Below are 11891 nucleotides of genomic sequence, written 5' to 3'. Positions count from 1 at the left end.
AAAACACATCCCAACCCAATATGAGAAACGTCACTAAAAATCGTGAAATCTTTGTTTGATTCTAGTTGCACTAACACTGGAGCTTCTGTCAAAACTTTCTTCAATGCTTTAAAACTCTTTTGACACTTAGAAGTCTAATAAAAAGACACATCTTTTCTTAACAATTTGGTTAAAGGCAGAGATAACATCGAAAATTTTTTGACAAACCTTCGATAATAACCTACGAGACCCAAGAAACTCCGAACCTCTGACATACTCTTCGGAATTTCCCATTCTAACACATCTTTAACCTTCTGATGATCTACTCAAATTTCCTCAGTAGAAACCACGTATCCAAGGAATGCCACTTCCATTAGCTAAAACTCACTTAGAAAATTTTGCATAAAGCTTCTTATCTTTTAACGTTTGAAGAATCACACGAAGATGGGTGTCATGCTCTTCCATTGACTTTGAATATACTAAAATGTCATCAATGAAAACGACCACAAATAGATCAATATACAGTTGGAAAACTCTATTCATAAGATCCATAAATGATGCAGGTGCGTTAGTTAACCTGAATGACATTACTACAAATTCATAATGACCATACCAGTTCTAAACGCCGTCTTTGGAACATATTTTTCTTGTATCTTCAACTGATGATACCCTGAGCGTAAATCGATTTTAGAAAACACTGCAGTTCCCTTGAGTTGATCAAATAAATCGTCGATCCTTGAAAGAGGATACTTGTTCTTTATAATCACCTTGTTGAGTTGTTGATAATCAATACAAAGACGTATCGAACCGTCCTTCTTCTTTACGAATAACACTAGAGCACCCCAAGGTGACACGCTGGGTCTAATAAATCCATTATCTAAAAGCTAATGCAACTGAATCTTTAACTCTTTCAATTCCTTTGGGGCCATCCTATAAGGAGCCATTGAAATCGATGTTGATCCTGACATCACTTCAATCTGAAATTCAACCTCTCTATCTGGAGGTAATCCCAACAATTCCTCTGGAAATACTTCTGAAAAATCTATGATTGTTGGAATATCTTCAATCTTCCTTTTTTTGGATCTAGTATCGATCAAATTGGCCATATAAGCTTGGAATCCTTGTAGCATTAACTTCTGAGGAAACATCATTGATATCACATTAGTTAAGGAATTGATTCTCTCACTAACCACACTAACTTCTAATCCATCAAGACTTTTCAAAATAACTCGCTTAAGTCGGCAATCCATATTGGCATGACTTATCAAAGGTTAATTCCATTAGATTAACAGGGAATTCAATTCCCTGAATCCATATGAGACACCCTTGACAGATTTGTTTCACCCGAGCATTATGTCCTAATGGATTTGTCACAATTACCTCTCTACTAATAGGTTCTAACGAAATTCTCTAGTCATTCACCAATTTACTACTAACATAAGAATAATTTGATCCCGGATCAATCAGAACTAAAACGAATTCACCAGTTATCTGAAAAGTATATTCAATGAATTCAGGATCATCACAATCTTACTGGTCTTTAGATTGTACACTCGAACAGTGGAACGCACTTCAGGTAGAGTGGTCGACTCAGACTGATTCCTTCCTCTACCTTGACCTCTACCTCTCATCGGTGCAGCAGTGGATTTTTCTGTTTGGAAAGGCTTTCTCGTCATCAATGGATAGTCTCGAATAAAGTGCCATGCCTCTTTGCACTTAACGCAAGATCCAGAACTCTTCGGCATATGCCACTATGATGTTTCCCACAGTGCTAACATTGATTTGGCTTATCCACTCCTAATTCCACTGAATGAGTTTGTCTAACTCTTCCTGGATTTGATCCTCTACCCAGGATGTAGCTGACTCTGCTCTGGTCTGAGGTCAAAAACTTAAACCTCGACCCTTCTTTGCTTGAGAGGTACTGGACGAGGCACCAGCTCTCTTATTCCATTGTGTCATTTGCTCTAAAACCTCTCATTTTGAGCTCGCTCCAGGGCTTTGGCTCTGTTCACTACCTCTTGGAATGAAAGAGATTAAGTGCCAACAGCATTGTTTCAATCAAGCCGTAAACCCTCCACAAACCAATCACAGGAGTCCTTCTCTGTAGGAACCAACTCTACTACAAATCGACTCAGCTTGTTAAATTCTCACTCGAACTCATATACAATGAGATTTCCTTGCTTTAAGCTCCTGAATATTTTCTTCATCTGACGAATGAACTGGTCCCCGAAGTATTTGTTCTTAAACTCTTCCAAAAAGAATTGACAAGTCACCTGGTCCCTTAAGCTTGCATCGGCACATTAGACCACCATATTCTGGCTTGACCTCGCAATAATGAAACTACACCATCCAGTTTCTCCAATTCAGAACAGTAGAGGTTCTCTAGCATTATCTTAAGGTCATTAAGCCACAGATCAGTGACAATCGGACCTTCCTCAGCTTCTCCTCTAAATTCATGTGCTTCTAGGCTTCTAAGGTCCTTAGCAACATTCATCTTATGAGCGGAGGGATATGACGGTTGGAAACACATAAGAATCGCATCCAAGATGGAAAAAGGTTCCTTGATCTTGTACAGGCACCCCTAATGTGCTTGTTCCTCACCTTGCCTGCTCGAGGCAGGTGAGGTTATACTTCCTTCATTCTTATCTCTCGCTTTACTTTGGTAGCCCTCAAAATCCGATATCTAATAAAATCAATTCACTACTATATTAGTAAGGATAGCATATTAATCACCTTATCAGATCAGAAAGACTTAACTAAAAGTTGGCATGTACGCTTTTTAAAACAAAAACGACTTTATTTCCAATTTAAAACCAATTAAACCATAGCCCTAATACTATTAAATGTAACACCCCTAACCCGTACCCAACTAGGATAAGAATCTGAGGAGTCACATTGACTTTTCAATACATAGATTATTCACAAATAAGAACAAATTTAAACTTTTATTCATATTCATAATGTGAAACCTTTCAAATCAAAGAAATTGATGAACTTCTATTCATACTTCCATAAAATTTTAATAATTTACATAATTACAAAAGTATTAGTTTACAAAAATATATCAGAGCATTTCAAATTAAACGTGTAGTACATGCCAACAGTTTACAAACTTTTAAAAATAAAACCTACATTCAATTTGTCTTGATCTGATTTTCACGGAAGTATGCTATCTTCAACACTTCAACCTTCAGATTTCTTCAAACCTACGTATGAGGAAATCACACGCTAAGTCGATGACTTAGTGAGGCAAAACTAAAGAGTACTAAACTTATAGATGAAAATTTTATTTATTTTATCGAAACATTTCATAAAGAATTCCAAATTATTTTCCATAACAAGAAGGTATACTTATGTATATTATTGGTTTTATATAGCTTTGTTTCCAAATGCCCAACGTATACTACTAAAAACTCTATGTATTTGATTACATTGAGGTTGTGCACTAATGTTGTCACCACAGCTCATAATTTGCACCGAAGTGCCACAAATTGTCCCGAATGACCATATAGGTTTGCATCGAAGTGCCACATAATTGTCCCAAATGACCACATAGAACCCTCGACTCTTGGCATGCCAACTATACCTCTAATCCTCATGCATATACCTTGGGCTTTTAACCATATAATTATTTATCATTCATTATTCGAAGTATCTCTTATTCACATAGGCACTTTCACATTGAGAATTTTCGTATACCCATGTTCACATACCACATTTCCATAATCATATACTCATAATCATTAATCACAGCTTAAATAATAGAAATTGAATAAAACATTGTAAAGATATAACATAAAAGAAATTGAAAGGTTTTCAATCGAAAACACTGAGGTTAGCTTATTGCAAGTCTTCCTCAATTCTAATACAAAATGAAGAAGTTGCATTCATCTTTTCCTCGCTGAAGTCCTAAACGAAACCTTAACATTTTTGGATAGATACTTATAACGTCGAGTTGACAGAAGTTGAGTTTGTTCAACGTCTACACAAAATAGTCAAAAATCAATATCGTACTTCAAATCACTTATATCTAATCATAACAACTTAAGCTAAAAGAAACACTTAATTTCTCATTTCATGCTTAGTAGTATCAGTACTACCACTATAGTATCGATACTTCCCTTCTATGGTATCGATACCCCCCTCTGGTATCGATACCATTTTGACATTCTAAACATTTATCTTGAAAATAGTATTGATATTATACCATTGGTGTCGATACTCTCTAGTCGGTATTGATACCTAACTCAACTAGTACCGATATTACTCTTTGAATTCAATCTGATTTTGCCTTGAAGTATCGGTATTGTTCTTCCAGTACCGATACCTCATGCCCAAAATTTCCATTTCCATTTCGAATTTTAACCAAAACTTACCTAAATCTCCTACTTTGGTCTCTTTTTATGCATTAAACTAAACTTCCTTCATTCAAACCAACTTTTCTCCATTTACTACTCCTTGACATACAAAATCTCACTAGAACACTTACATCTAAAAATCATACCATGTTTTCAATCATACTCTTAATCCATTCTAAACTTTCTATCTCCTTCACTAGCCCATTGACAAGTCAAATTTAGCCATAGAACTCCAAAAACTATACCATATCAAAAATTCATTTCAAAACCCATTTTACAAATCCATTTCTAATTCCCTCCTCTTATTGTTTTAATCTATTACAAGTTTTCCTTAAGCTTTTATAACACCCAAGCTTTCAATACCAAACCAAAAATTGAAGGAACCAACAACTTACAAAAACTTACCTTTTGAAGTGAAGTTCACAGCACTATGAAGAAGATAAGAACCAACTCCAGACTTTTCTCCTCTTTTTGTCTCCCTTATTCCACTTGTTATATCCCTTAAAAGAGAGAAGATAAAAAAATCTTTCAGGTGAAAAGACCATATTACACTTCATCCAAATTTAATATCAAGTCCTAACCAAAAATTTCCACAATAAGTCCTTAAAGTTTCAAATTATTCTAATTAAACCACTAAATTTTGAGTTCTTACATTTTGGTCATTGACCCGATTATTGGGATGTTATAATTTATTTTTTATATTCTTTAAATTCTTTTCATAAATTTGGCCTTTCTAACCCAAGGATATATTCGATTCAAATTTCTTTCGCAAGTGTCACAATGTTAATATCATGAACGTTCCTAAATTCAATCATGAGGTAAATTTTGAGCGGCCCGTGTGTCTGAAAGAGGTCATTGAGTACGAAGATGAGACAGAATATGTTGTTGCTAATGAACTACTAAGGTTAGTGGAAAATAAGACAAGTAGATCTTGCCTCATAAGGAAGAAGTTGAGATGGATCTGGGAACTGAAGAAGAAAGAAGAGAGGTGAAGATTTGTACTACTTTGTGGGCAAGAACAAGACATAAGCTGATCTTCCCTTTTGCAGCTCGTCATAAACGGTGCCATCACGTGAATCAACAATTTCCGCGTTAAGGAAAACAAAATAGATTAAGTGAAAAAGAATAAACTTTTATCATAAAAATGAAATTTTCATTCAATTAAACTGAAAAAAAGAATATCTTTGAGGAGGAACTTCTCGCGGCGAGCTGTTTTGTGAGAATATATTCGCTCCTTTACTTTTCTGCTTGGGCATTTTCCTCCCATTGTTTTCTCTTCCTATTGGAATTATTTTCAATAGCCTTTTTATTGTGATTTGGGGATTTACGATTTTGTAGCAGACTCCTTGTAAAACCCTAGTCGAAAAGGAGAATCAACGTGCTTGTCTTCGAATTTTATTCGACTTGGAACGTAAAAGAACGATGTCACTTAACTACATATCTCTTGTTTTGAGCCTAAGACCTCTTCTTTAAGCCCATTCTTGGAAGAATTGTTTGATGGAAATCATGAATTTATTTTGTATTTATATCATTTATTGGGTAAACTACATGTTTAATACTTTAATTGTCACTTTTATTGTTTTTGGTTATCCAAATATTTTTGTTTCAAAATCATACCTAGTTTTAGTTTCATTTTGGTCACCAACTATTAAAAAATATTGATATGTTATCGTAAGGTAATACTATGTCATCATTGGATTTTTTTTAAATATCAAATTAACCATTCTATTAAAATTTGGCTTAATACACTTTTTAGTGCCTAAACTATTAGTCAAATTACGATTTGAAGCCTAATTTGTTTTTTTAAAGAGGGTACTTTGTATTAAGAGGAACAAAGTACACCACCTCAAGGACCTCATTTAAAAACCTCCTTAATCCTAAATGGAGGAAAAAGAGTGCACCTTGAGGTAGTAGGAACATAGAACACATAAACTCTTATAATTTACACACCAAACCCCAGCCCTACAGTAATCCCCAAACCAATACATAAGAAAACCTCAACAGCACCCAGAACATGAAACGAAGAACCAACACTGGACATGGACAAGCATACGAACTGGGACAGACGCAAAGAGCAACGAATTAATGGAGATGCACCAAAAAATAGTCGTTGGCAACCACCCGAACAAAGATTGATCTACGCCTATAAAAAAAGTTTTTAAATCTGAAAGCTCAATCAGCTCCAAACTTTACAACACCATCACTTTCGGAAACAAACCCAAGTTCCTCATCCACACAAATCAGTTCCTCGTCCACTATACCATTAAGCACCTGGAGCCCACCACTAGCATTCACAAGCTGGAAATTAGGACCAATACAATTTAAAATGGGTGCATCTTGGATATTTTCTTTGGCAACATCCCACCCTTCCACCTCACATTCCACTAACCCCATACAAGATGTCTCCAATACACAAGCTTTAACGATCATTTGGTAGAACGAAGCATTTGAATTAACCATATTAAAATCAACCACGGAACATGCTGACCATAAATAAATAAAAAGTAGCCTTAAAGCTCGAAAAAGAGCTTGCAGTCACCCGCCAAACTCCTAAATTCCCACAAGAAGAGCAGCACGCAAGGACCAACATGTCAGAGCACCATCTCTGACAACCTTCTTATTTCCCAAAACAAAGCTAGCCCGAGAGCTCAATCACCTGAACTTGAATCACCGCCTTTTGAAGCAGAGAAAAACATCTCCCTCTGCCTTACCCACACAAAACATTGACACCGCATCATTTTCTAGCTCCGTCCTACCAGTAGAGATCTCCCTCGTAGGAAAACCTAGATCAACCACACCCCTTCTATAAACTGGACACAACTATCGCCTCCTCCTAGCAACAGTACACGATCAAACCCAGCATATCACCAAAACAAGAGACAGAAACCACCCAACAATGCACAGACCATTGGACAACCACCACCAACCAGAAAACAGATAACTGAAGAATTCCCATAAAATAGATTGGCAACCGAAAAAAACTAGAGCCACAGAAATACATATTAACAAAAAATCAACCTACTAAAACCCTAACACTAAAATACTAAATAACAAGCTACTCCAGCTCCTCTTAAAACCACGAAAAACCTCAAGACCAAAGTTATAACCCTCCACAACCCCTAACAGTCACTCACCAAACTCAAACGAATCTGGAGACACTAAATCCTTGAGCACAGCACTCGCAAAACTAATATCATTAACGAATCCGACCCTAGAGCCAACTCAACTTCTCTTCAAAAGAACGAACACACACAGAAACTCAACATATCAACCCACAATCTGCCAAAATCCAACCTAAAGAATAGATATTGATAGAATATCCCCAAACAACGATATGTGCTTATTGTTTCCAACGTTATATTTTTAGGTGTCTGGACAGTAATAACCATTAAAAATTGTATAACTTCTACTACAAATTGACCACCGTTGGTCTAAGACCGTCACCGTTGACACCATCATAACATCTCACCTTTGCGACCAAAACCCAGTCTCCCACCCATCGTGAAACTACGTCGATCATCGTGAAAAATGCCATGAAGGATATTCAAACTTATAGGTTTTTCGTTGTTGTTTTCCAGTGATTTTGATTGCCACAATTGTTCGTACATTACACAGCCGCCACCTGTCTTGCTCTGAACAAAACCTGACCGGTGGTGACTCTTCGCCGTCGAAGGTGGGGGATGGGAGGGAGAAGGACAACGAGGGGTGGGAGTTTGATTTTTTTAAATAGTATTTTTATTATTAAAAAATTAAAAATATCGTTAGGGACCTAAAAGTATAACGGAGAAAATCGTAGGCACTTAAAAGTATAATGGAGAAAACTTTAGACACCTATTGTTAGCAAAAAATTCTTTAGACACCAAATCATATTTTAAGGTATAGTTTAGGCACTAAAAAGGTTTTAAGACTTAAAATTTTAATGAATGTGACCAAAATGTAATGTTAGGTACGATTTATAAAAAAAATAATAGTTGAATAACCAAAATAGAACAAAAGTGATAGTTGAAATGCTAAACATATAATTTATCCTAAAATATTATAATTGTCTCATGGCACATTTGTAGTCCATGTTTCTTTCTTTCTTTCTTTCTTTTTGAAGAATGTAGTCCATGTTTCAAATGTGTTTATGTTTATGTTTTTAGTTATATTTGTTTAAAGATGAATTTAGATTTTAATGTTATACTCATTTATAATTTGAGTCAAGTTTAAAATCTAATATTTAAGATTTATATTCGACACAATTTATTGTATAATATAATATATAAATTTACTTTTTATTGATAAATTATATAAAGTAATATTATCTTATATTATTTTATATTTTTTTGTTGTTATATTCCCCGTACACGAAGATTACGATCAACAGAACATCTCATATTTCAACAGGACTTGGCCAACTTCGTCTTTTATATTTTTTGTAATCAGCTAGTCGTGTTTTGAGGTTCGTATTCTATGTTGTTAGTTATCTCCTATGCTTCATAGCTAGGGCTACGACTGATGGTTGCGGTACTGGTAATCGAGGGAATATATATGTAGACAATGTCTACTATATGTGGGATGACTCTAGCCGATTGATGGAATAAGAAGGGGAAAATTAGGATTTTAAGATGAAATTGGTAAATTTAAGGATTCTTTTCAGAAATTAAAGATTGGGTAAACTATACCAACGACCACTCAATTATAGTCCCTTTTCATTTTGACCACCGTTTTTGAATTCTTGTCAATAAGGTCACTCAACTATTTAAACGTATTTTATCAAGCCACTAGCCGTTAACACTTAACGGAAGTGATGACGTGATAGTTAGTAAAATTGGTATCATTACGCATTTGGTCATCAATGTTTATACATTCTATCAATTTAGTCCTAATTTAAATTAATTCAACAAATTTAATTATCTAATCAATATGAAAACATGTGTCATCATTTGATTGTAGATTTTTCTTATAATTTTAATTTATTTTATATAACATTCTTTTTGTCCAATCAGATTGTCACTATCAACATAAAGGGAAAAAAACTTTCAAAGAATTTTGAGGGGAGGTATTCAAACCCATGTCCAAGCAGCTGGATGAGGAGAGGCAAGCAATGCCACTGAAACGAGCCTTCAATTGTGATTTTACTTACATGCCTTTATATAAAGAGAAAATAATCTCAGTGACCAAAAATGCCTTATAATATACGATTTTAACCAATTTTTTTTGGATTTGCCAAAATGACCAACTAAATCGCAATGCGATCGATAATTCGCAACGCGATCTCCGGTATCGCAAATCAGTTTCCAGATTCGCAACGCGATTCTGACTATCGCATTGCGATTTCCCAAATTCGCGTTGCGATTTTCCTAATTCGCAATGCGAATACGTAAATCGCAATGCGAATACGTAAATCGCAATGCGATTTACATAGCGCCATTCGTATTAACGCGTATTTTTTTTTCAAATTCCAAACACGAATATATTAATATATCGGAACACTGAACCGTCCACAGTATATCCCGTAATCGCAACTCATAACCTAAAACCCTAAATCACAACTCATTCTCATCTCCATCTCTCACTCTCTAAGGCGACATCCGTCCCCATCTCCGACGAAATCAGTCCCCATGACGATAACAGTCTCCATCTTCGGCGAAATCATTCACGGTCAGAAATGGAAAATCAACCAAATCAACCACCGAGGGTTAGTTTTTTTAATTATTTTTATTTTGAAATTTTTGCATTATTATTAGGTTTTTCATATTGAAATTGATGATAAGTTTACTGGTGTTTTCAATAATAGATTAACCATTTCACTTAGATTGCTTATTATATTCATTCGATTGCTGCCAATACTGCTAAATTGTTTAGTCTTTAACCCTGTGAAGTTAGTATTTGTCTTTGTTTTGTCTTTTGGTTGAAGTAATACAATCCATTCAAGTTTCTTTCAATTTTAGTATTTGAAACCGAGAATGACTATCGTAACGAGTGAATCGCAACGCGAAAATGACTATCGCAATGCGAATTTGACTATCGCAACGAGAGAATCGCAATGCGATTTTCATTTCGCGTTGCGATAGTCAAATTCGCGTTGCGATAGTCATTTTCGTGTTGCGATTTTCATTTTCGTGTTGCGATTTAAAGTTTCAGAAACTATTCTTCTTCTGCAAATTGAAACTTGAATGAATTGCATTACTTCAACCAAAAAACAAATACTAAATTCACAGTGTTGCAAATTTAGTTTGAAGAATAAACTACTACTCTTTATGTTTATTGTTCATATCTTCACAGTGTAGTTTTTGGTATATCTAAATTGGTATGTTTATTGTTTTTGCAGAACTTTTATTCGGCTCAATTGACCTTAAGAAATAAAGTAAGCCTGGCCAAAACAATTGCGTCGAAGCTTTCACCTGCACAAAGAAAAATATTTGAGGATACTTGCTTCGGGCCATGGCTGAAAGTACAACATCCGGGTGGAGATGCTATATTGACCCATCTGTTTCTTCAAACCATGCCTAGCGATCTACCAGAGACTATACAACGTCGTGATGAAGAGATATGGTTTGATTTTCCACCGGCGTATACGTGTTTTGGGCGGAGGAGTTTTGCTTAATCACCGGTCTACGCTTCGGACACGATGATGTAGATAGTATACAAAGCTATCTTCAAGTCTTCCTTTGTATCAAAACAATCATCTTTCTTGATACGAATAATTTTTGTGTAACAATCAACTGCTATCTTTACCAACTCTTCTTCCGGTATCTGAAGTAATTCTGGCATATTCCAATTATACTCCCATGGCATTTTCTTCGGGGACTTTTCTTTGGGGATTTCTTCTTCTTCTTTTTCTTCTTCAGTGTTATATGAATTACAGAATGGATGTTCAACATGTTCATTTACAGTCGTAACTTCCTCCTCATTATCATCAACAACATCTTCCTCGGCAACGGCTGTTTCATCAAAATTCGGGTATTGACCAATATCAAAATCATTACACGCATGGTCTGTTTCTTCTTCTGAAAAATCATCAAAATCTGAGTATTGACCAAGATCAAAGTCCGGGTATTGACCAAGATCAAATTTCGAATACTGACTAGTACTCACAATTTTTTCTGTTAGCTCATCATCGTCTAACTGGTCAATACGAAAATCGGAATTTGGTGCTGAAAGTAGATTGGGATTTGGATTAGGGAAAGGTTGTGGGTTTTGAGATTGTGTTTGGTATTGGAAATGTGGTGAAACAATATTTGCTTGGTGATGAAATTGTGGTGGAACTATTAAATTTTGAGCACCATAAACTGGGGTTGAAAAACTTAGTTGATTACTACCCGCTACTGACCCAACTTCACTACTTCTAGGTTCAACAACATACAATGTAACATCATCACTTGAAACACTAATGTGAGCAATGAATCGTTCAACATCTTCATTGTCGGTTAACAAATAAACTTTACCATTTCTCTGATAAGATAACCTAAATCCACTTAGGGGCTGTAAATTCAATTTATTTGCAACACGTAACATTAGAGTTTCATAAGTTAACTTTTTTAATGACAGTTTTAGTTGAAGATTCATGGG

The sequence above is a fragment of the Hibiscus syriacus genome, unplaced genomic scaffold (assembly GCF_006381635.1).
Source record: "Hibiscus syriacus cultivar Baekdansim isolate YM2019G1 unplaced genomic scaffold, ASM638163v2 tig00110118_pilon, whole genome shotgun sequence".
Classification (NCBI taxonomy): Eukaryota; Viridiplantae; Streptophyta; class Magnoliopsida; order Malvales; family Malvaceae; genus Hibiscus; species Hibiscus syriacus.
The sequence above is the reverse complement of the archived record's forward strand: the minus strand, read 5'-3'. Positions refer to the sequence as shown.